General features: G+C 35.3%; 1 pseudogene; it reads left to right on the top strand.

Annotated features, from left to right (window-relative positions):
* The first annotated feature begins 1,406 nt into the window (after positions 1–1,406).
* On the top strand, positions 1,407–24,417 carry LOC140861804 (leucine--tRNA ligase, cytoplasmic-like; annotated as a pseudogene).
* Positions 24,418–26,687: the final 2,270 nt, after the last annotated feature.

Below are 26,687 nucleotides of genomic sequence, written 5' to 3'. Positions count from 1 at the left end.
AAGTAATATATAAACAACATGCTATCAAGGCAACACATAATCGATATCAACGTAATGAAATGCATGTCTTTAAAACGGGATATCAATTCTGATAAACGAGGGATTGCTGCTGTGCTTTTGGGATCCCAAGGATGAGATCACGTAACGACTCACCGACTCTCCCAATCGAGGTGGTGCCACATATCCCACTCCCCTAGACTTTGAGCAACTATAATGAGTATGCTAGCACCAGGCGAGATGTCTACGACCTAGGCCACTCAATCATAGTTCCCAAACGTCTAAACAAAAAGGGCGGTTCTGCCCGCTGAAATCAAAGTTGGCTCAAGATGAATGCATAACAAAATATAAACATAAGCCACATAATAACAAATCAATCAATTGACAAAATACGAGTTCCACATGCTAGAACAAGTATTGATGCAAGTATGTGATTTGAAAGGGAAACTCGAGAACCAACTGTCCCGAGTATGCTATCCCGCTAACGATGACTGTTTTTACCTTTCAATGCAGTAGTTCCAACTATGGATAAGCTACAACCAAAAGATTGTATCAAACACTAAACAATCTAAACAACAACTGCGGTTCAAGGTAAATCTCTTTACCGTTCTTCGTCCAAATCTCAACGACCAATGCTGCTAAATCCGGGCTTGACAACTCTAAACGAAACTGTTCAGATACAAAAGATGATCAACAACATCGAACAACTCAAAGCCCAAAGTACAACAACTCAAATGGTTCGAAATCTCAAAACTCAAACCGACGGCATAACGACTATAAACTAAACAAACCGAAAACGCAGACAGCAGTTCAATACCGATATCAATACGAATCAAAGCTAAAACTACCATAACAAGGCAAGTCCAACAAATCTCAAAACCCACATTTTCGAAAATGGCTTTTCAAAAATCATAACAAATCCAAACGATGCTCTATTTCAAAACCGACAGATAATAAACGATCAGAACTCCGTCGATAACAACATACTCGAATCTCAAACGATTCTAACAACATCCAAAAACTAGAATGTATCTGATCGTAGAAAAACTTACGATATAACGGAGCTCTCGCTGCAGTGATCGATAATCTGCCTTCAGAAATAAATTCCAACTGCCGAATCGAGTTCGGACTGAATTCAGAAAGCTTGGAGGCTCAAAGAATTGTCTTCAATGGAGGGAGGCGATGCAATGGGGGTGATGGAGAAGAGAATGGGTCCAAAAGCCTTATAAATATGTATAAAAACCGATAATTGCGTTTTAGTCCCTGAAAAATCCAAATTTTGCAAAGAGGACCCTGATCAAAATCAAGTCGGCTCTTGAACTCTGCAATCTCCGATTAACTCCAATAAATTAATTTAAGATAAAAATGGGGCGTTACAACACCCATCATCCTTCACCCTGAATTTGGAAACAAGTCCGCAGAGAGAATATGCCTTGAGAAGAAGATCAAGTGCCAGAATGAAAGAGAGAAGCTTGAAGATGCCAAGCAAATAGCATACAAGGAAGGGTTCTATGAAGGAACCATGCTTGTTGGCGAATTTACTGGAATGAAAGTTCGGGATGCTAGAAGTTTGATAAGGGACAAGCTTCTAGACCATGGGCTAGCAGTGATCTATAGCGAGCCTGAAAAAGTAGTTGTGTCGAGATCAGGGGATGAGTGTGTCGTGGCCTTAACTGATCAGTGGTACATCACTTATGGCGAGGAAGAATGGAAGAAGGCCTCCGAGGAGTGTTTGGCTGGCATGAACTTGTACTCAGAAGAAGCGCGGCACAGCTTTGAGCACTCGTTGAGCTGGTTGACTCAATGGGCATGTTCTCGAAAATTCGGGCTAGGGACTCGTATCCCATGAGATGAAGAATTCTTGGTGGAGTCTTTGTCTGATTCTACTCTTTACATGGCATACTACACTGTATCACATGTTTTGCATGGAGGGAATTTGTTTGGATCCGACAAGCACTACAAAAAAATTGGCTATTTAGCCACGGCTTTTTTTAAAACCGTGGCTAATTTAACCACGGTTTTATCAAAACCGTGGTTAAATAGAAACGATTTTATCAAAACCGTGGTTACATAGCCACAGTTTTCTCAAACTGTGGTTGATTAGCAACGGTTTTTGAAAACCGTGGTTAATTTAACCACGGTTTTAAAAAACCGTTGCTACTTAACCACGGTTTTTTAAACCGTGGGTAAACATAGCCACGGTTTTTTAAAAACCGTGGCAAACTTAACCACGGTTATAAAAAAACCGTGGCTAAGTACCCACGGTTTATTTTAACCATGGCTAAATTTAGCCACGGTTTTTTACCGTGGTTGAATAACCACGGTTTTATTTAAACCGTTGCTAAAACTAACCACGGTTTTAATAAACCGTGGTTAAATAGCAACGGTTTTAAAAAACCGTGGTTAATTTAACCACTGTTTTGAAAACCGTGTTTAAATTAACCACGGTTTTCAAAAACCGTGGCTAAGTACCCACGGTTTTTTTTACCATGGTTGAATAACCACGGTTTTATTTAAAACGTGGCTAAAAATAGCCACGGTTTTAATAAACCGTGGTTAAGTAGCAACGGTTTTTAAAAACCGTGGTTAATTTAACCACGGTTTTTTAAACTCGTGGTTAATTTAACAACAGTTTTAACAATATAAAAATAAAGTAAAAATTTATTTATCAATTTATTTTATCTATAATGTTTAGTTGAGAAAAATATGAAAATATTGAAATGTTAAAAAAACAAATAAAAATAAAAATGTAATATTTATATCACATAATTTTGACAAATGAATAGATGGTGTCTAAGGGGAAGATTATTTATATATAGGAAGATTTTATATTATTCTCGGTTATATATTCTTCGAATTAGGTATTTAATTTTATTATTCGTTTATGAATATTATCCATATCATCTTATCATTTTGTATTATATTTATTACGATTATTATAATTATTAATATAATTTTTATGCTTATCATTAATATAATTATTTTAATAAATTATCATTATTACTAATATTTTAATTTATTATTATTCATTATTACTAGTTAATATAATTTTCATGTTTATCGTTAGAATAATTATTTTAATTGATTCTAATCAATATTAATATTTTAATTTAGTATTATTCATGTTAATATGATATTATTATCGATATTATCACAATGATCAATTAATTATTCTCCAAGAAAATAAAATAAAGCATAATAAAATAATTTTATTTTAATTATTTTTTAAAAAAGGTTATTTTTTAAAAATACATTATTAATGTGAGCTGAATAAGCAAATTCTCATAAAAATTTTTGATTTAAAATTTTGTTTTCGATAAACTGAAAGTGTAGTCAAATAGCCTAATACACATTATTTTTCCTTACTTATTTTATTCAAGAAGCTACATACATTATCCTCATTTGTTTTCTCAGTCTCGGTCGAATCTCTCCTTCCTTTTAAAAAGTGTTTTTTTATTTTGTTTTTAAAAATTATTATTATTTATTATTATTATTATTATATTATTATTATAAAAATAAAAACATACACGCTTGTTTGCGGGTCATTTGCAAAAATGGCCCCACAACAAAATTCATTTAAGTTTGTAGGCTTGTCATATTTTTATTTTGGTCAATGGACCTGTTTTAATTTAATATTTAAGATAAATACTAATTAATTGTTAATAAGGGTTATTGTTAATAAGGGTTTGGGGGCCCAACAAAATTGGTTGAGAAAGAACAAAACCCCACAAAAAAAAACAGATTCCCTTCTCTCGTTCCATTTCTGCTTCCTTCTTGAGTTCATCGATTCCATTTCTGCTTCCTTCTTCTTTCCAACTTCTCTCAATCTTCATTTAATTTGTTGTGTGACCTCTTCATTTATTCCATCCAAAGAAATCTTGATGAAAAACCAAAGTTAAATGGCATTCTCATTGACACAAAAATAATTTTATCACTAAAGATATATATATAAGGTATGTTGTTTGCTCATTTATGTTTTAATGTTTGTGGGTTATCCATTTGTCATGTTATTTGATATGTCATTGTTTGTTGAATCATTTATTTCAGTCGGTTACGTTATATATTTCAGTCAGTTGACAGAATTAAATCAGTTGGTAACGTTTCAGTATGTTAAACCATATAGTGCAGTCTGTTAATAGCATTCGATCGGTTTGTTACATTTTCGAATTAAATCGGTTGGTTATATTTTCATTAGTTTAAAACATAATTTTCAGTTGGTTGAGTTATATATTTCAGTCGGTTGCAAGCATTAAATCGGTTGGTTATCTTTCAGTAGTTTAAAATTTATATTACAGCAGGTTACGATGAGTTGATTAATTTTCATAGGTTACTTATTATTCTTTTTTTTTTTTTTGTTATAGATCTTGTGAACCGAGATATGATTCAAATCTTAATTAATTTTGATGGCGAGTGGAAGGCTGACGGTGAACATAAATATTCATGGTGTGATGGAAGTAATTCGGGATGGCATGCTATATCTATTGATGAGAGTAATGTGAGTATTGAAGATGTTGAAGATGCAATTTTTGAGACAGTTCAATTGGATAGGCATGATAGGGTGTTGAAGCTAAGTTACTTGCCAAAATTTGAGGCATGCAATCCGAGACCAATATATATAAAAACTCCCGTGCATTGGCAACATATCTGTCTTTTGGCGTTTCAAAGGTTAGACCTTTGCTTCATGTTGAATTGATAGAAACAAGTGGCCTCAGAACCATTGATGAAACAAATGATAATGCTAGAGATGTTGAAGTTTGTAAAGATCTTAATGATGAGAGGGTTGCCAATTATGATATTGAAATATATGGTGGTGATAAGAGAACATATGATGAATATTTTGACGGGGTATTTTTTGAAAATGAGTTAGACGATGGAATGAATGAACATGAAGTTTTGATAGATGACACAAGAGAGATTGATAATGCGGTGACCGAAATAGTTGAGGTTGTTATGAGTGAAGAGAATCGTGTTGATGACCTTACATTGTATACTCCAAGAAATACACGAGTTGAATCTTCTTATCATGAAGAGTATCATGTTGATGATCGTATATTGTGTACAACACAGAATACACAAATACGAGATGTTGAAGGGAATGCGACTTATTCATTTAATGATTTGTCTAACTTTTTTGTCGGTCAGGAGTTTGAGAGCAAGGATGAATTTCAAACCGAGTTGTTCAAGACTTGTTTAAATGCCTCCTTTGAAATAGATGTTCGAAAATCCAACAAAAAAGTTTATGATGTTAGATGTGTGACACCGAGCTGTAGTTGGAAAATACGTGCATCACAAATAAAGAAATCATCACGATTCTCGATACGTGTTTATCGCAACGTCCATACTTGTGACCTTTCACATCGGAGGAAAATGCATCGGCAAGCAACTTCAGACTTTGTAGCAAATATTTTGGTTGAAAATTTTAAAGGACAACTCAACTTGCCTGAACCAAAAGCCATTATGACGATGATGCAAAATAAAGGTGTTGAAATTAGTTATTTCAAAGAATGGAGGGGAAGACAAGTTGCTTTGGATAAGTTACTTGGAAGTCCTGAAGAGAGTTATAGAATTTTGTCATCGTATTTGCATATGGTGAAGCAAGTGAACAAAGACTCAATAACTGATTTGGTGACAGATTCGACGGGTAGATTTAAATATATGTTTCTAGCATATGGGGCATGCATTGATGGATTTCGTCGAATGAGAAAAGTTATATCTGTTGATGGAACATTTTTGAAGTGCAAATATAGAGGTTGTTTACTTGTTGCTACTGCACAAGATGGTGACTTTCATCAGTATCCTATAGCATGGGCCATTGTTGATTCTGAGAATGATGATTCGTGGGTTTGGTTTTTGCAGAAATTGATGGAGTTTATTCATGATGATCCTGACTTGGTAATCATTTCTGACAGACATATATCTATTATTAATGATGTCCGTACTGTATATGAGCATGCATCACATGTACATTGCTCGTGGCATATTTCACAAAATCTTAAGAGAATGTCTGGCGGAAAAGATGGGATTGATTTGTTTATGAGAACAGCATATGCATACAAACTATCTGAATTTGAAGAGTTGTACAGATGTTTGAGAGAAAGGTATCCTAACATTGCATCATATCTTGAAATGCATTCATCTCCTGACAAATGGTCTAGAGCTCATTCTCCCGGTGCTAGATACAATATAATGACGACAAATGGAGTGGAGTCAATAAATGCAATACTTAAAAAAGAAAGAGAGTTACCTGTTGTAGCGTTGTTGGATGCAATTCACAAATTAACTTCAAAGTGGTTCAACAAGCATCGAAATGCAGCAGGTTAAGTCGATTAATTAAATTATTACAGTTTGTTAAGTATGTTTATTCAGTAGGTTTATGTTTATATTTCAATCGGAAAATAAAATATTTAAGTTGGTTAAGTGTGTGTAATTAACAGGTTCAGCTATGACGACATTTACTCCTTCGACAGAGGCTATCTTGAGAGCTAATTTTACATTGTCCCAACGTTTAAAAGCATCTCAGCTGAATGCATTTGAGTATCAAGTATTTGGTGATGGGAAGAATGAAGTTGTTAACTTATGTGACAAATCATGTAGTTGTCGAGTGTTTCAAGTTGATAAACTTCCATGTGCTCATGCAATTGCAGCAATTTACGGCGCAAAATTAGATTTGTATGAATTTTGCTCGCCCTACTACTCTTCTCAAATGTGGGCTCTCGCTTATGCCGGTACTATATATCCGGTGCCTATTGCGAGTGAATGGAGCATTCCAGATAATCTTCGATACGATGTACTTCCCCCGGACGTCAAGAGGAAACGTGGCAGAGCACAAAAAGAAAGAATACCCTCTATTGGAGAGTTTGGTCGGAAGAGGAGTAAAAAATGTGGTGTGTGTCATGAATCAGGCCATTATCGAAAAAAATGCCCACGTAGACAGACTGATATGTAAACAATTTTCTTAGTTTCTTGTTTAAAATGTTGTATTTGGATGTTGATTAGTTTTTTTCGATTAGGTTGTATTTTGTAAACATGTTATCAAACTTTGTATTGATAAATGATCTAATGTTTCTTACAATCACTCGGTTAATGCAAATATATCAGTTGGTTGAATGTGTGAAATCAGTCAGTTCCTGAAATATATCAAATAGTTCATTTGTTTATTCAGTCAGTTAATACAAATATATCAGTTGGTTGGATGTGTTAAATCAGTCGGTTAATACAAATATTTCATATTTCAGTTGGTTCAATGTCTTGATATCATAACTATATAATATAGTAGTATGTTACACGATTTACATATGATAATATGATGTACAATCACACTTCAATTGGCTGAATCCTACATGCCAATTAGTATTAATCACTTCAGTTGATTCAATAAGATATATCTAATAGTTCATTAGTTTATTCAGTCGGTTAACACAAATATGTCCGTTGGTTGGACGTGTGAAATCAGTCGGTTAATATAAATATATCGGTAGGTTGGATGTGTTAAATCAGTCGGTTATTATACATATCGGGCGGTTGATGCATAATTACATTCACCATCACAAACCTTTAGTACTAATCAATCTAAATTAAAGAATTAGATTTAAAGTATTTTAGTTGGTTCAATGTGTTAATCATATTTCAGTTGGTTCAATGTCTTGATATCATAACTATATAATATAGTAGTATGTTACACGATTTACATATGATAATATGATGTACAATCACACTTCAATTGGCTGAATCCTACATGTCAATTAGTATTAATCACTTCAATTGATTCAATGAGATATATCTAATAGTTCATTAGTTTATTCAGTCGGTTAACACAAATATGTCCGTTGGTTGGACGTGTGAAATCAGTCGGTTAATACAAATATATCGGTAGGTTGGATGTGTTAAATCAGTCGGTTATTATACATATCGGGCGGTTGATGCATAATTACATTCACCATCACAAACCTTTAGTACTAATCAGTCTAAATTAAAGAATTAGATTTAAAGTATTTTAGTTGGTTCAATGTGTTAATCATATTTCAGTTGGTTCAATGTCTTGATATCATAACTATATAATATAGTAGTATGTTACACGATTTACATATGATAATATGATGTAAAATCACACTTCAATTGGCTGAATCCTACATGTCAATTAGTATTAATCACTTCAATTGATTCAATGAGATATATCTAATAGTTCATTAGTTTATTCATTCGGTTAACACAAATATGTCCGTTGGTTGGACGTGTGAAATCAGTCGGTTAATACAAATATATCGGTAGGTTGGATGTGTTAAATCAGTCGGTTATTATACATATCGGGCGGTTGATGCGTAATTATGTGGCCTTGATTGAAGCCAAACTACTACTCACTAATAAACATAATTCAATAATCTAAGTTTACAATAATAAAATAAAAAAACAAAAGTAGAAGAAAATCTGAAGATTGGAATGGAATGGAAGGATCCTGCGGAGACTAAACATCATCGTCGTCGGGAATGGAAGGATCCTGCGGTGCAACCGGAGCATACTGTGGTGGGACTGTAGACTGGAATGGAAATGGAGGTGGATAATGCGGAGCCGCTCGAAAGCCCGAAGTGTCAAGCCCCAACTGTGTCTCCATGCTCCTCATCATGTCTTCCACATTATGGAGATGAGTGGAAGTCGCCTGAAAGTAATCCATGGCATAGTGGTCGAAAGCGGAGCACTCGACGGCCATTTCCTGAGCAGTGCGGCGAAGAGGAGAGGGCTGATGCGGTGGTCTACTGCTAGAAGAGCTCCCGACATGCTGTTGACCGCTAAAGAACTCCAGATTGCGCTTAGCTTGCTTTGAAGCAGCAAGCTTCTCATCGACGGTCTTGAAAGGCGGGAGCCACTCCTCATCGGGACTAATCTAAACGCCCGCCTGGCGACACAAGGCTGTGATGGTTTGAGGGAAGTAGAGGCCCACCGTCGGAGTCCGCATTGAATAAAGAATGGAATCGTGGACAAGATTGCCCACATCAACCGGCCACCTCCTCGTGAGAGCATAAACAAGAATAGCCCTATCGGCTTGCACGTCAACAGTGTGGAGCACGGGTAGAAGTCGTCGGGCAATAAAAGCATACCACAACGCCGGCTCAAGCTTCAGAAATCTCTCCGAAAAATGAGTGAATTGGAGTTGATCGTGCCAACAGACTCCAGCATAACATAAATCACTCAACATCAAAGAATAGTTCGGATTAGCCTTAAAACTCCTAAACTCACTATCATCCACAGCAGGAGTATCATAAAATGTATTCAATGTATCGGCATCAAACGAGACAAGTTTGCCTCGGACAAAAGCTTTTGAATCCTCTCGAGAAAGGGCATTAGCATAAAATTCCCGAACCACCGGAATAATAGCGGGTTCGGGCACGCGGCAGAACACGGTCCATTTCCTCTTAATAATCCCCAAAGCAACCGATTCATTACAGTCTAACGATAAGCCACGCTCGGCAATAGGATTGCGATGGAGTCGAGCATGTTCATACCTGTCTTGGGCTTCCCGAGAGACGAATTTGTTGGAAAAATCTGCGGACGAAGAGGAGCTAGCGACGATAGGGCCGGACGAACGGAAGCGCTTGGCTGGCATTATGGTGGTCGGCCAGAATAGATGCGGCGTTCGGCAGTGATGTACGGTGGTGAGCGGTGGCGATACGGTGAGGAGTTCAAAAATTGATGATTTCTTCAGAAATTGACGGACCCAAATTTGAAGGTCAATGATATACTCCACAAATCTGCAATTGAAGAGCAAAAATGTCAAGAATTAATGGAGAAATGGGGGGAAAAGATTTGGGGATTTAGGGTTCATGGTGAAGAAGGAGAGGAAAAGAAGATTGGAAAAGAATGGGAGAGAAAAAGCTAATTTCGCTTATTCTCTGTAAGCGTCTATCGCGCGCGCGCGAGGAGGAGCCTCGCGCGCGCGCGAGACTTTATAATTTTTTCTGAATCTTTGTTCAGCGCGCGTGCGAGGATGGGAACCCGCGCGCGGTTCCCTTAGTTTTCTCTGGAGCATAACCTTGTGCGCGCGAGGATGGATCCTCGCGCGCGCGCAGTGTAAGATAACAGAGAAATGAGCGATTACTCGCGCGCGCGCGAGTAGGAGCCTCGCACGCGCGTAATATTTTATATGGGCTTCTGAATGTTTGTTCTGCGCGCGTGCGAGGAAGAATCTCGTGCTCGCGCGCGCGCGGGTTCCCTTAGTTTTCTCTGGAGCATAACCTTGCGCGCGTGCGAAGATGGTTCCTCGCGCGCGCGCGGGTTCCTTTCAATCTCTCTAGAGCGCATGATTGCGCGCGTGCGAGGGTGGGTCCTCGCGCGCGCGCAGTGGAATAGAACAGAGAAATTGAAAAAATCTCTCTCGCGCGCGCAGTGCATTAAAACATAGTATGCACCTGCAAAATATTGAAAACCACACAAAAAAAAATTAAAAATAAAATTAAACGAAATAAGAGAAAATATTAAGAAAACAGATAAACTTTTTTTTAAAATTTCAAATATAGTTGTTTAATTCAAATATAAGAAGTCGGTTGAATGTTTTTAATCAGTTGGTTGAATGTTTTAAATCAGTCGGTTCAATGCTTATATTACTGGCGGAATAAAAAATTTAAATTGGTACATTGTGTTAAATAAGTCAGTTTATAAAAGTATATCAGTTGGTTCAATGTGTTTAATCAGTCGGTAAATGCAAATGTAGCATTTGGTTAGATTTAAAATTAGTCGGTTAATTCAAATATAACAGTTGGTTGAATGTGTTAAATCAATTGGTTGAATGATAAGGGTCGTTCAGAAGGAAATGACTTATGCTTATATTTATTGTGTATTCAATCAGTCAATTTCCACAAAATAAATCATTCTGAATACCATCACATCAACATTAGTTCACAAACCATCACATCATTAACATCTTTCAACTACACAGATAAATAGACAAAATTATTCCCAATATATAACATCACTGCAAATCTATAAAATCCATTCACCATACCATACAGATGTTCCTAAATATTTTCTATATGAATTCACAATATTATCATTCAATCCGTATGGAGACTGCTGAGACAACTCCACCTCAAAAGTCTTCAGCATCCATGCACCGCAATCAGAACTGTAATAATGAATTATTTTAGACTCCCACAAAATATGTTGAGATCAAATGAAATGATAAATTATGGTTTGTAATAAAAATTCCAGAAAATTCAAGAACATACTTACCTACTCATATTTTGCGGGAAATCTTTGGGGCGTGCAACTGTCCACATATCAGGAATCTTGACTTTGGAATAATGTAGAAGATGTTGAACCACATATTCTACTGGATCAATATAAGCAATCATTTCAGCATCGGTGTAGCAGCCGTGGTTGCAATCAAATATAGTGATTATTCCATCCTTCACATTCACTACAACTGCTACCCAATGTATAGGCAAATTCAAAGGAATCAATACTGAAGATGCATTTGCCCATGGTACTGAAGTCCATCGACGACAATATCCATCAACGTAGCCAAATAACTTCTTCCAATAGCTATTGCTGAAATCATCACGAGCATTCCGATATGCAAAACATATATCTTGAGAGAAATACGGACTCATGATGGCAACATCCTGTTTCACCAAATGTGGGTATGTCTTTTGCAAGACAGATAATCCATAGATGCACTCGTATACGTGCTGCATGTTATGGAATCATATTATATATATAAAAATTAATATTATTAGAACACGACTATAAAAAAATATCCTACTCACGCTTTCATCAAGCCAGTGCCTCGGATTAAGAAGGTCCGTAAACCATGACTTGCCATATGATCCATATGTACATGCTTTAAATCCATCATGTAATCTATTTACTTCTTTGGTGACAGTGGACAATACTTTCTTGATGAAAACACACTGCACTGGTTCAAATGAACCGTTGTAAGGACCGGTATATCCAAGTGCAGTCAAAGCAGGTGTCTCAGGCAGTTGTACATATGGAGAGCGACAAAATTGAGACTTTTTACTCCTTCGAGCATCTACATATGGAAATCAAGGGTTTTAGATAGTGATGCATACCTTTCAAACTTATATTTCAAACAAATTATAACAAAATATAATGCATACACTTTTTAACTGCAATGGATGGTGTGATCTCCTTTGGTAATGCTTGATCATTCATAGCTGCATCATCTTCAACTGTGATGACATTTGCATCATCATGTTTGAATGAAATCTCCGTAGTAGCAACATATTGTTCATTCACACCACAACTAGAGATAAGATTCTTTTGAGACTCAACTACAACTAAAAGAAAGTAATGTATCAAACACAAAAAAACGAATTTTTCAAATATATAATTTCATTAATATTGGCACACATTACCATTTTTTTTCTTGGAACGCGTGTAAAAAATAATATGTTTTCCAAGTCTCTGTCGCTCGTTGGAAGGTGGCTCGTCTATGATGAAACGAATTAATCAGGTTAAATAAAACTAAAAAAAATTTTAAATTGAAATTTTAAAATAAAACATACGAAGTGGATCAAACAAAACATCTAGTTCATTGGTCACTTCATCAATGACCAACAATTGCTCACGACTAACTCCTCCATTCAAGTCTCGATCGACAAAATTTGTTTCTTTGACTATGTAATCTATGATTTAAAAAATTAAATAATTATAATTAATAATTTTTTTATAAAACAAACTACAATTTGAACGTAAAAGAAATATACCGAGAGATGTCAAAGGAGATGTTAACGGTTCAACGGTTGCCTCTTGCCCAAGAACCACTCTTTGATTGAAAAAAGGCGTCACCGGCTCATCTACAATTCAATTAATCATATTAATAAAAACAAATACGTTATTATCTCCAATATTTTAAAATACACAAAACTTACATTCGTGGGTCTTCTTTCTTTTAGATCGTGCAGATACAGTGGTTGGTTCATTCGAATGCCTTTTGGATAAACTTGAAATGTCCACAACTTGTATTACACGTTCAAGCTTTCTATCCAAATTAGAAATCATATTTTTCAACTCCACAAAATTTTTATCTATGTGCTCTTGCAAAGCTGTAACTTGTCTTATAATATTTGATTCACCAAGGGCATCATCTCGTTCAGCTTCATGAGATTGTTTTTCTGGTGCTTTCTTGGCTGGATAAATTTTATAAGACCTTGTTGACTTAATTTTGGGACAAAACTTACTTTTTTTGTCTTTTTCTTTGGATTGGAGAGTCTCTTTAGATTCACAAAGAGCGGGATTCCTAATGCAATAAACGGATTTTCCCTCCAACAATAACGAATTGATAAATGACAAATCAGAATCTGTGGAATCTTCAATGAAAATATTTCTAATGTAAGGACTGGTAGATTCTTGATCTGTTGGTAACAAAATACTTCTAATAATCTGTAAATTTAACATATTTTAAATTAGTTAATAAATAAATAGAAGTTGTTTTAATAAAAATCAATCATATTCTAAATACACTAACCTTTTCACCACTCTTTGATGCATTTAAAATGTCAATATATCTAGGAGATCCTTTTTTTGGCCATTTATTTGAAATCCATTGGCACATGCGTGGAAGAGATGTATTGTCTCCTTCTTTTTGTTTCGCAAAACGCTCTCCAATTCCAGAAACGCATTCGTATGCAAGAATCTAAATTCAAATTCAATTCAAAAAATATAAAAACACATATAATCAATCATGTTCAAAAGATATGGAAAAGTACAAAAATATTTACTTACCTGTAGGGGATAAATGAATCCAACCATATCATGGGTTCCACTGTTCAAATGCTTACCGTTTACTACTTTTTCCCTCAAACTAACTTCTTTTTTCTTCAAATCACACTTCAAATCACAAACAGCTCCTTTGAAAGCTATTGTACCCCAAGGATGCTTATTAAAAGCATCAAAATCATCAATCAAGCTGAAAATTTTTTCATCAACTAGAGGATTCTTAACTGGTGCAATAGGCCACAATACACCACATACGAAGTACAAACAAGACATCTTAACTCTCTCTATACTCAACAACTCATCCACACTTTTCAACTCTTTCAACTTCATCTCAACTTCATTCACAGAAACTTTATCTATGCCTTGAAAATATCTATCACAAAAATCAGATATCTTTGGTACTTCTTCGAGAAAATTATCAGAACAATCCAACCCTGTAATCAATGCAAACTCCATTCCAGAAAATCTTATTGGTCTATCATTCACAACAAACCACATTTCATCGTCATCAGTTACATATGTTTGTCTCATCACCATAAACCACAAAATCTGACTAGATAAATTATAATTTGCAGCATACTTGATCAGATTGCCAAATTGTGTTTTTTCAACCATGAAGTTCATGTCCTCCTCGTTTAAGCAATCTAATATAATTTCACTTACTTTTTGATATTTGGAATGTACACTAAACTTGCAACTAAAATATTTCTCCTCTGATAGTTGAGATTGAAGATTAACCTGAAGAAAACAAAATCAATCAAGTCAACAATTAATGTCAAGTAATTAAAGACTCAATTATGTTGAAATTCATAAAATTTATAGAGCAATATGGAAAAAAACATTTTTAATAACAAAAATTAACATACCCAAGTTTTTTGTGTAGTCATATATGATATTCTTTCTTCTATCTACAACTTCATACACAAAACAGAACAAAACCAAAGGATATTTGCTTAACAATTTGAAACCAGCTCTTTGTGCTTGTGCCACAAATGATATGTTGCTTCTTCTTTAACAAGTATTCTCCTCCAGCAAAGCCAGCAACATATTTCTCTTCTTTGCAGAATAAATAATCAGATTCATTTGTTTTCAACTAAAAATACGTACTATTCAGTAATGCAATAAATGCAACATGTGTATCATACAAACATGCTGAAGAACCAAGAACAACTTACGAACAAAACAACTACATACCCAAATGCATCAAAAAATATGTACAATACTATATGATTTCTATTGAATTATGAATAAAACAAAGCTCCCTAAATTAATCTATCGGTGAATTGAGCTAAATATCTACCTTGTTTAAGAATAAGCAGCAACCTATTCCTTTATCGGCAGCGGCAATCGAACAAGCAGCAATCTTTAGTCAAGAGCTTCAAGAATCAACTCCACATTTTCAAGTAACACATCCTCTGCATATATATACCGACTGCGTGTCAAAAATTCATATTCAAATATGAGTATAGTGTAGCAAGTGATCCAAATAGAAGAGGTGGGGGGTGTGGCAGTGGAGAGGAAGAAGGAAGGGAAAAGATGGAAGGGAATCGAGGCTGGGGAAGCGCGGAAGAAGAGGAAAGCCGAGTGGGTGAGAAGAGGGAACGGAATCGGGGCTGGGGAAGCGGGGAGGAAGAGAAAAGCTTGGTGTGGTGTGGCAACGGGAGATGGAGATGGAAGAGGGGGGCGAAGAGCAGGGGAGCCGAACCCAGATGTGAAGACCGAATAGAAGATGGAAATTGGGGATTGGGGAGAATTGAAATTGAACCCACATTTTTAAGAGAGAAATGGTTATTAAGAGATTTTGTATTAGAGTTTAATATGTTTAAGTAAAGGACAAATAAGTCATTTGTTATACAAGGTCTATTCCCTTAAATCTATTTTTGGGGAGGTCCAATTCTCTAATTTTTCCCTTGTTTGCGGTAAAGAAATATACTCTTCCTCTCTCAATCGGATCGATCCCCAATATTTTCCCAACCTAACCGCCATTCCGCCGCCCTGAATTAAGGTCGTGGTTGCTGAAAAATCTTAAATTAACCATTGATTTGGGTAGTATGTAACCTAATCTACCTATGGATACTAACATATCGAAGAAATTTGGACCTGAGCCCGTTTCTTTCTCGGACGCTTATGGTCGCCACCATGGCTCCGTTTCTTTGGGAGAGGTATTCTACTTGGGAGGGGATTTCTCCTATTCCTTGAGCACGAACCACCGAAAAGCGCTGGAAAGATGTCCTCCGCCCTGCATCTAGGTACGACCAAAATCCCTAAATCCAATCTTTGAAATTTCATGTCTTGAGCGGGAGATCACAGGCGTACGCAGCTATGACACGACAAAGCCGGGGCTGTATTATTTCTTGAAGTGTCGTACACATGTAAGAAACTGGGAGCTAACTGGATTATTGAGTCCAGCACTCTTCGCATATGGTATTATTATTATGGTATGTGTAGTTTGCTGATTGTGAGCCGTCAAGTCTAATGACCTTTACGAGATTGAGTTTTTGTGTGTGATTGAGTTGATTTCTTATTTTCTGGTTGGGTTTTGACCTGTGGGTGTGTGTGGGTTTCCATTTTGCTTTAGGTTCTATTATGTTTTGAATCACTGAATGTTGATTACGGTTGTTTTTGGTGTGGCTTCCTCTGCTTGAACAATGTTTTTTTGGTAGAGTATGAATTTATTAGTTTGTTGTTACTATTTCGATTCCTCTTCATCTAGATCCCCACATTGATCAGAAACTTATGCAATATTTCAAAGCCTCTTATTCTCTATGTATGCATATATGCAAGCAGGTTGATCCATACAAGAGAATTCTTTGGGTGGTGTTTGCTGCTTCGATTCAGAAAAATCAATCCTGAAGGATACTTTGGAAGGATTTTATAAAGCTTGCTATTTCTAAGCTGTGAGCCTCTGAATATATGAATTTCTAGTCTCCAATATCATTGTATGTGATCTGATTTTACCTGTCAGGGATAGAGATTGTCGATCGGTTTCCAGTACATGGTTTCTGATTTAGTTTGGTTTCTGGGACGCACTGGTTTTGTTCCTCATCCTTTCATGTCGAGTGAATTTACATTAGGTTGATTTTGTTTCACTGATTTATTTAATCACGGATAAGTAGAGTACGTGCTCGATTGTTTGCCTGAGTGAATCCAATCCTAAAAATGTCCATACCAATGTTCAATATGTGGCGGCTTTATGAAGGCTGGAATGAGATTGCGAGAATTCAGAAGTTCCGCCGAATGGTTTACGTTGGGTTTTTATGCTTCACTGCTCTCATCAGCTATGCCTACACCAATAATACGCGAGTTTATTACATTTGTTTTTTTTTCTGCTTTTATTTTAGTATCTACTTTATCTCTTGGTTTTGAATGAGATATCATTGTTTATCTTTTTCTTTGTCCTTTTTCCCTTGGTAATTACAGGACTAGAGCTTGATTATCGAGACCAGACTAATTCTATGCATCTTATCCGGCTGGGTTCCAGCCCCTATTCTTGACCAGAGTATGCTACCCGGAGGTTAGAAAATGGTCACTCGATTTCAATTTTTGTCCCTTTTATATCTCGTTTATTTAGTGTCAAACTAGGTAATGTGATATTGTTGGAAATTCTCAATGTATTGGTCATTATTGGATTATTATGATGATTTTTTAGCGATAATTTGTTAAATAAACATTTTTATGTTTGAAAATCTGGAGACTACCATTATTGTGTAGATTTTGTAAAAATATTTTTTCAAGTGTTCCCGGAAGCCTTAAAAATCAGTATTTATTGAAGGTTTTATTATTATCTGTTGTTGGTTTTTTTTTCGAGGGTTGAATTCCTGGTATTTGGATCCTTCCTTCTGGAGTCATGAAAGCAATTGATCTACAAGTTTGTGATCTCAAGGTGAGTGAAGAGATAAAATACAATGTGAAAGGTGGATTTAAGAAAGATTATATATTGAGTAGTTCCCCAGCCTATGATGCTGATTGTAACACCCGGAAATTTAATACGTAAATTCGCATGCATAATTAGGGAAATTAATTATTTAAAAATTTATATTTGGGTTAAATGACATTTATGTGTTATTATGTCAATTATATGCATGATTTAAATTTATTTTATCATTTAACCCGCAGTTATTGTATTTTTAGATTTTTAAGAATTTTATTGAGTTGATCGCGTAGACGGGACCGTGGACGGACGAGATACCAATATTTTTTAGCCACAAATATTTTATGAGTTTTATGAGGCTTAAAATATTATTTTAATGTATTTTGTCAAGAAAATTTTAGTATTTATTTATATATTTATTTAAGAGTTGATTTTTAGCCAAAATAAGTCATTTTAATGACTTTTATTAATTTTTAAAAATACTATAAATTAGTATTTCGGGATTTTAATTTATTATCAGATTGGTAAGTATTTTAGGAGTTTAAAATGTTATATTTTATGATTATATTATCTACCTAATAAATTTATACCAATTATTGACCTATATCTACCCAAAATAAAACACTCCCTACCCTACGTTGTCTCCCTTAGCCGCCTTCAACCCTCTCCTACCCTCACCATCAGATTTTAAGAATTTCTTCAACCTCCATAGCCGATTCTTCAAGGATTTTTGGTGGTTTTTCATTCGTTCGTCGTCCCGGAGCCCCGAATACGCAATAGTCCTCGTATTTAATTTAAAAGGCATGTCTAAAACTTTTATTTGGCCACCATATAAGCTATTAATCATGCATGACGTGTTTTATATCAGACCTTTCATGGAAATTTAGAGTTTATGCATGTATGCCTTGTATTGATGCATGTTCTTGCTTGTTTGGGTCATGATTCACGTTTTTTGCCAAGCATGGTACGGTCCAGGGCTGAGGGCTCAAGTCAGAGGGGTCCCAGAGTGCCTTAGGGTCGAGTTTGTTCAGAGTTTTAAGGTGTCATAGGCTGGAAACGAAGCTATTCACTTCTGATGCACACAGACGCGCAGGTTAGGGCTTTGGGAAGAGAGGGGTCGTTCTCATTCCTCAGGCCATGGATTTGTGCGTGGTTTGTTGAGTTTAAAAGATTTAGATGTTGGCTAAAATTGAGAAGTGGTTTCACGGTCTTTGGTTGTCGGAGGAAGCCGCACGAACAAAATTTTGGCGACTGCTCAGTCTGCGCGCGAGGAGGATGAAGGCGTCTGGTGAAGAGCTTCGTTCTCACTCCTCGGGCCATGGTTTGGTCTGATTCTTGTTGTGTTAGAACCCCATGGATGTGGGCTATCCATGGGCGGTGGTGCTCTGGCCAGGGGCGGCCGGAGCAGGGCGGCAGCAGCCATGGAATGGCTGTTGCTCGCCCAGCCGAGAAGAGAAGGAGAGGGGTGATTAGGTTTGGGGTTTGGGGGGGTTGCTGGGTCGGGTTATGGGTCAGGGTTGAGTGCTGGGTTGGGTCAGGTAGTCATGGGTCGGGTTAAGTTGGTCCGGGTCCGGGTTAGGTGGGCCGGGCTTGAGTATTTTAATTTTTAAATGTTTAATGTTTTAATTGGTTTTTGGGCCAATTAATTAGAAATAAAATTATTTGGACCTCCAAATAATTTTATTTGGGCCTTAAATAATTTATTTAAGTTAGCACAATGATTTTTATGGGCTTGGGAGTCCATGAGAATTTTTGGGCCAGTCCGTGGATTTTGGGCCAGTCTAGAGTTTTATTGGGCTTAAGTTAAGTAATTGGGCTTAAATATTTTATTTAGGTCAAGTTAAGTTTAATTAAGTTATTTGGGCTAAAATATGATTATTGGATTTTATTTAAGTTTAATGGGCTTAGAGTGAGTGATCAACAGTCTGGACCAACCCATGAAGATTAACTAAGTCCGGAATATATATTTAATTATTTTTTTATGCATGAAGTTTATTTTAAGTATAAGTATATTTATTATTAAAATTAATTAAATATATATTACGGACATATTTTAAGTGCATGCATACATGAAATATTTTATGATGTGTTTATGATTAAGAATTGAGCATGAAAATATTTTTATGGAAATTGAAGTGATGTGACAGCATAGAAGTGGTTTTACCACTGACACAGAGGTAGTTCTACTACCGGCATAGAAGTGGTTTTACCACTGGCACAGAGGTAGTTTACTACCAGCATAGAGGTGGATTTATCCACCGCCACGTACGATGGTTCTTTAGACTGATCAGTCGGCACAGTTATTAGTCACATTCATGGATATGACCATACTCAGTTTTTATGATTATGACATGCTCAATTATGTTATGTATGATTAGTTATGATGTATGTACGACTGATGATGAATAATTTTTATGATGCATTTATTTTAAGATCATGCATGCATGTCCACGTAAGTTATATGTATTAGTATGATTATGTGATGCATTATTTTAAACCTCGTTATCAAGGATTAGACATGTTGAGCCTCTAGACTCACTACGCTTATATGATGCAGGTGAGTATGATGATGTCTATGTAGCTCCTACCGGTGGCGAGGACGTATGAGCGAGCATGACAGTGGACCCCGTGACCGTCGCAGTTATTTAGATTATTGCATTGAGTTTTGAAACATGATTTATTTTACTATTGTTTCCGCGTATGAGATTTTTCAGCAGTATTGTTTATTATTTTAAATTGATGCATGAAACATTTTTAAGGATTTATTTATTTAATATTTTTTTTAGGTTACTTAATAAAAGTATGTTATTTTTATATACATATATGTATGAGCGTATATGTATAGTATTATTTAAAAAAAAAAGTTTTTCCGCATTTATTAGTAGTAGATGTTTCACTGATAACTTTTATTGACGAGAAACAAGAGGGAAGATACTTGCTTTTAGTTAAGATCACTTCCACGGTAACAATGTCATACTCAAATCTCTCTGAATTGAACTTATTACGCAAAATGCTATGTGCAAGAAATTTTGAGGTAAGTAATTGATCAAAGATTTTACCCCTTAGATAGTGTTATTAGATTTGCCAAAGATTAGGGAGAATGCGTAGAAATTTGTATAAATAAATTTTAAAGAATCACCTTGAATCTTAATATTTTTTATTTGTTTGAGAGAGGGGGATCCAAAATTATTATCGGTACTGACTTTATTGACTTCTATGCTAACAGTTTAAAGGTACACAACTCAAGGACATCCCAAATGGTACGATATTATTTTTCCACCTGAATTTAAACTTTAAAGTTACTTTGGGTTTTAAAGTGAAAATCTACATACTACCAGATTATTTGTTTTAGGCATCGCGGTTGCTGCTTGTCACGATTCTCCTTACTTTGTTGAGTTTTTTTTTTTATGAGATTATGATTTGATCAATGTGTCCCTTCGCGTTGTAATGGTTTCATGATGGTCTGATGGGGGGAAGCTTAGGAATTTTACAAAATTGGTCTCCATTTTAGATATAGAACTCAATTTACTGTTTGGACGTGTTTTTTTATTTGGTCTCAACTCGCAATTTTTAAATCGTTATAAGTGTTGTGATATTAGTTTCGGTTTGAACGAGGATCTGGCTGAAGTCTAGCTTGTTGGTGATTGGTCATTGCAAAACAAAGATTTTGACTTGTTTCTCAATGTGTTGAAAGTTTGGAACCACTTTGATCAAAAAACTGTTCCAGGATATGTTTTAGACAAATGTTTTTCATTGAATATTTTATCAAAATGCTGAGCAAAAAACTAAAAAGTTTATTTCACTAAATTTATAAACTCAAAGTTCTGTATAAAGCCATCTGTAGTTATATGATGAGTCATGCACCTCTTCTTCGCTCTAACATAAACTAACTGAATGATTTAACCAACCAAAATGTAACATTCAAGCAGCAAATTGAAAACATTATTTTAAACAAACTAATAAGGCTGCACTATAGGTAGGTAGCCATCTCAATGCATTTTACCTTGCTAGTTCATTTTTATATCTGTGTTAATATTGGATGAATTGATATTATTGGATCTCTATCTTGCTATCTACATTATGAATTTTTAGTGGCTTTCAAGTTGTCTAAGAGAAAAGCTGACGAGAACCTGCAGCTTTTTCACACCATTCTTTTTTGGAAAAAAGCGAAGGTTTCCTTTTTCTATGTCAAATATTTATGTTCTGCCATCATGTCATTTGTTTCATCTTTCTTATGTTTCATCTTTCTTATGTTCAGGTTTTTGTAGTTATTTTCTTCCATTAATGTGGAGTTTGATCACTGAATTCTTTCTTACAGGTGCAAACATTGAAGAAAAATATAGTCTTCTTTTCTGGTTTTGTATGGATTGAAAATGAGGTATGTTTTTCATTTTCTTCTCGGTATGAAGCAAAATATCTTTAGTTCTTTAGACTGAACTTTGTAAAATAAATATATGGTAATTGCTTGTATAGTAATTGTTATGTATATGAGGTTTTGTTTTCTCAGTATTTGAGAGTTTTTTTGGGTGTTTCAAGGCATGCCCATGTTCTGAATTTGGAACTCAACATCTATTTTAAATGTATCAGAGATGATGTACTTTGCCTATATCTTGTGGATCATTGAACTGTCATAACAGTTATCTCATTGATTTACAAACCTGGGTAAACATCTCAAGTATTGAGGTCCCCATACCTAGTCTTTATAAAAACTTTATTTAACTTGAATATGAGTTCTTTTTTTTGTAGTTAATTAGACATATCTTTTTAGGTATCATTACATTATTACAAGCAAGATGCGCATTATTTTTCGGGGCAGTTCCAGAATGAACAATGTTATAATTTATGTTTGGTTAACAAACTAACTTCACTTCAACAATTATGGCTGGTGTTTGATTGACAGAAAAATTAGATCAAACAAGCTACAAATGAATTTTTAGTTAATTTTAGATTTATGTTTATGGTTTTTGTTCGTATTTAATTTATCATGTATACTTTAGAATTTTATGTTTATGTCATTTGATTGGTTGCGTATGAAATTTTTAGAATGTTGTAAATATTATCTTGTAATGTTGGAAAATTCCGTGGCTAACTTAGCCACGGTTTTTTTAATTTCGTGGCTAACTTAGCCACGGTTTAATACCAAACCGTGGCTAAATTAACCACGGTTTTTTTTAATAACCGTGTGAATTTTAGCCACGGTTATTTTAAAACCGTGGCTAATTTAACCACGTTTATAAAAAAACCGTGGTTAATTTAGCCACGGTTTTTTAAAAAATCGTGGCTATTTTAACCACGGTTTTTAAAAAAACCGTGGCTAATTTAGCAACGGTTTTTAAATTCCGTGGCTAATTAGCCACGATTTTTTTAAAAACCGTGGTTAAATTTAACAACGGTGGATTTAACCACGGTTTCAAAAACCGTGGCTAAAACCGTGGGTAAATCAATTTAGCTACGGTTTTGGCCGTGGCTAAACTCAAAGTTTTTTTTTAGTGAAGTCTTCAATAAAAGCGGAGCATTTAACAGATGAGGCGTGGGATTTTGTATTTGCTGGCGGCCCGCTGCCCAAATCCTCAGAAATAGCGTCGTCTCTTCTTAATAGGATGAAGCAAGAGTTTCATTATTGGTATCCATTTGATCTGAGAGTATCTGGCAAGGAACTTATTCTGAATCATCTGACATTTTGTATATATAATCATACAATTCTCATGCCCAAGCAACATTGGCCGCAGGGATTCCGATGCAACGGCCACATTATGCTGAATTCCGAGAAAATGTCCAACCTTCGTGAAGCTATTGCCGAGTTTTCAGCTGATGCCACTAGGTTCTCCCTTGCGGATGCAGGGGACGGGATGGATGATGCCAACTTTGTCTTTGAGACTGCTAATGCTGCGGTTTTGCGCCTTACTAAAGAAATCTCATGGATGGAGAGGATTCTAGCCGATGATGAGTTATCTTTGCGAAGCGGCCCCGCTACCACTTATGCAGATTCTGTTTTCCTCAATGAGATGAATATAGCAGTCAAGATGACTGCGAAGAACTACGGCGAATACATGTTTCGAGAGGTTCTGAAAAGCGGCTTCTACGATCTTCAAGCTGCAAGAGACGAGTATAGACTTTCTTGCACCTCCTCCAGGGGAATGCACCGTGATTTGTTGAGACGATTTATGGACGTCCAAACTCGACTTATAGCTCCGATTTGCCCACATTACGCAGAATACGTGTGGAGAGAGCTCTTGAAGAAGGATGGATACGTCGTAAAAGCCGGATGGCCTGAAGCTGATCCACCAAATCTTACCCTCAAAAGCGCAAACAAGTATTTGCAGGATTCGATTGTGTCGATGAGGAAACTTTTGCTGAAAAACAGTACTCGAAACAATCCGAGAGTGGGCTTGATCTTCGTGCAGGAAGAGTATGATGGGTGGAAAGAGGCATGTCTGAACATACTCCGGGCGAAATTTGATCCCATAACCTGCAGCTTCGCGCCAGAAAAGGAGATCTTTTCTGAACTAACAAAATCCGAACTTGTTAAAGAAGGCAACTTTAAGCAAATTCAGAAGGTTTGTATGCCATTCCTGAGGTTCAAGAAAGATGAAGTGAAGGATGTCGGGGTACAAGCACTGGACCTGAGGCTGCCTTTCGGGGAAATTGAGGTTCTTACTGAGAATTCAGAACTTATCAGGCGGCGGTTAGGCCTCCAACGTTTGCATGTTTCCGCGTCGACGGATCCCGAGGCTGTTGCTAGAGCTGGGAATCATGTTTCTGTTTTAAATTCTAGCCCACCCTCCCCTGGAAATCCTACAGCAATCTTTCTTGATTGATGGTATCTTTGTGTATATTTTAGTTGAATGATACTTTACTGCATTTTACTTCTTGTTTTTTTTTTTAACACATCCAAGAAAACGGAAATAAAATTGTTGGTTTCAGCTATTTTCCAGAGTTGTGGGATGTGTTTATTGGTCCCAACACATGTGTGGTCTATGTTTGATCTGGAAAAAAAAATTTGATTATTGAACTCCCTCAAATCTTTTGTTCCTATAAATGCATACTTGAGAAAATTTAGAAGATTTTGGTTTTTTTTTTTTTTAAAAACGAAAAAAAGAAAAAAGGTTTGAAAGGACTAGGGGTGTAAACGAGCCAAACTACTCATGAGTAGCTTGGTCAAAACTCGACTCGAGCTCGAGAACATACAATCGAGCTCGAGCTCAAAATATATGTGTTCGAGTAGCTCGCGAGCTACTCGATAACACATATAAATATAAAATATAATATATATATATATATATATATAAATATAATGTATATAATATTTTATTTATTTATTTATTCATTCATATAATTTTTTATTTATATATATTTATATATAATTATATATAATTTTCGAGCTCGAGTAGCTCGAGATATAGACGAGCTCGAGCTCGAGTACGAAATTAACTACTCGCTCGAGCTCGAGTAATTAAATATGAGTCGAGCTCGAGCTCAAGTAGTGTGCTACTCGGCTCGGCTCGGCTCGCCTCGGCTCGAGAGCTACTCGATAACACATATAAATATAAAATATAATATATATATATATATATAAATATAATGTATATAATATTTTATTTATTTATTTATTCATTCATATAATTTTTTATTTATATATATTTATATATAATTATAAATAATTTTCGAGCTCGAGTAGCTCGAGATATAGACGAGCTCGAGCTCGAGTACGAAATTAACTACTCGCTCGAGCTCGAGTAATTAAATATGAGTCGAGCTCGAGCTAAAGTAGTGTGCTACTCGGCTCGGCTCGGCTCGGCTCGGCTCGATTATACTCCAAGGAACCATGCATGAATAATGTAAATTGGCATGTGGAAGAGCAATAAGGTGACAAAAGATTTGATTATAATATCTAAAGCCAATCAATTCATATCTGAACAGAGTAAACCGTGTTGCTGCACGAAACCAAAAAAGGCGACTCGCACCCCCCACCATAAACAGACAAAACTTGAATTATTCATAATTATTTCAGTTATTCTTTTGCTTTTCCACAAATCTAACTTAATATTATTGGACAATACATTTTGGGTAGGGTTCTAAAAATTCAGGTATTGCTTTTTAGTGTTTATGGTAAATTGTATTTGAGAAATTGAATTGGGAAGTATAAATCACAGAGAGTATTAAAAAGAGAGTGTCATGTATTAGAAATTGAATTGGGAAATGTAAATCGATCACACAGCATGATTTACATGTTATCATTAAATCATATTATTTACTAAGTGTGCACCGAAGAGTATCGATCATATGCTTCATCATTATGAAAAAAACGAAAAATAAAAGAAGAGTTTCAAAATGAATATTGGAGGAATGATGAATTTATTTTTTAAAAAAAACAATTTTAATTTATCCTCCCAATTCTCGTTTCCTTTAATTTTAACCAATGTGAGCCCGTTTAGATTTTATAGAGATTTTTTAAAATAAGTGCTTTTAAAAGCTACAATTTTTTGCTTTTAAAAAAGCTCTAATTTTAACTTTAAAAAATGTTTATTTAAGCATTTTTTTGGTCTACCAAACACCTTATTAACTGAAAAACACTTAAAAAAGTGCTTTTTTGGCCCCGGGCTTTATAATGTAGTGGCTTGACTTGGCGAAACGTTAATAATTAGTGACAATAATTATGTCAACGCATTTTAATTACATCAATAATGATTGAACTATAATCAAAGTAATTTTTATACAGAAAATAGTTTCAAAAATAATTAATTAGTTACAAAAATCCTTAAATTTATCATTTCCTACGAAAAGGTAATTAAACCGATGTTCTTGTATTTTCATCATGTTAGGTGACAATCATATGATACGAAGGAATCATTTTATATATAGAGCCATCATTCGATGTGGACCCATGAATTTTAAGGAGAAATATTAAAACTTGAACCATAATAAATAAAGATTTATATTCGTGGGTGCCAATATTGTTGGTCAAAAAATGTAAAAAATTCTAACATAATAAGATAAGATTTTTAAATCTGCCTTTTTCTTTTACGCTATTAAGTCAAGATTTAATAATTTGTTTCCGCCATGTATACGAGATAATCAATGTGGGTTA

Source organism: Henckelia pumila, chromosome 4 (genome assembly GCF_033568475.1).
Source record: "Henckelia pumila isolate YLH828 chromosome 4, ASM3356847v2, whole genome shotgun sequence".
Taxonomy (NCBI): domain Eukaryota; kingdom Viridiplantae; phylum Streptophyta; class Magnoliopsida; order Lamiales; family Gesneriaceae; genus Henckelia; species Henckelia pumila.
Note: the sequence above shows the minus strand (reverse complement) of the source record. Positions and strands in the feature narration are given on the sequence as shown.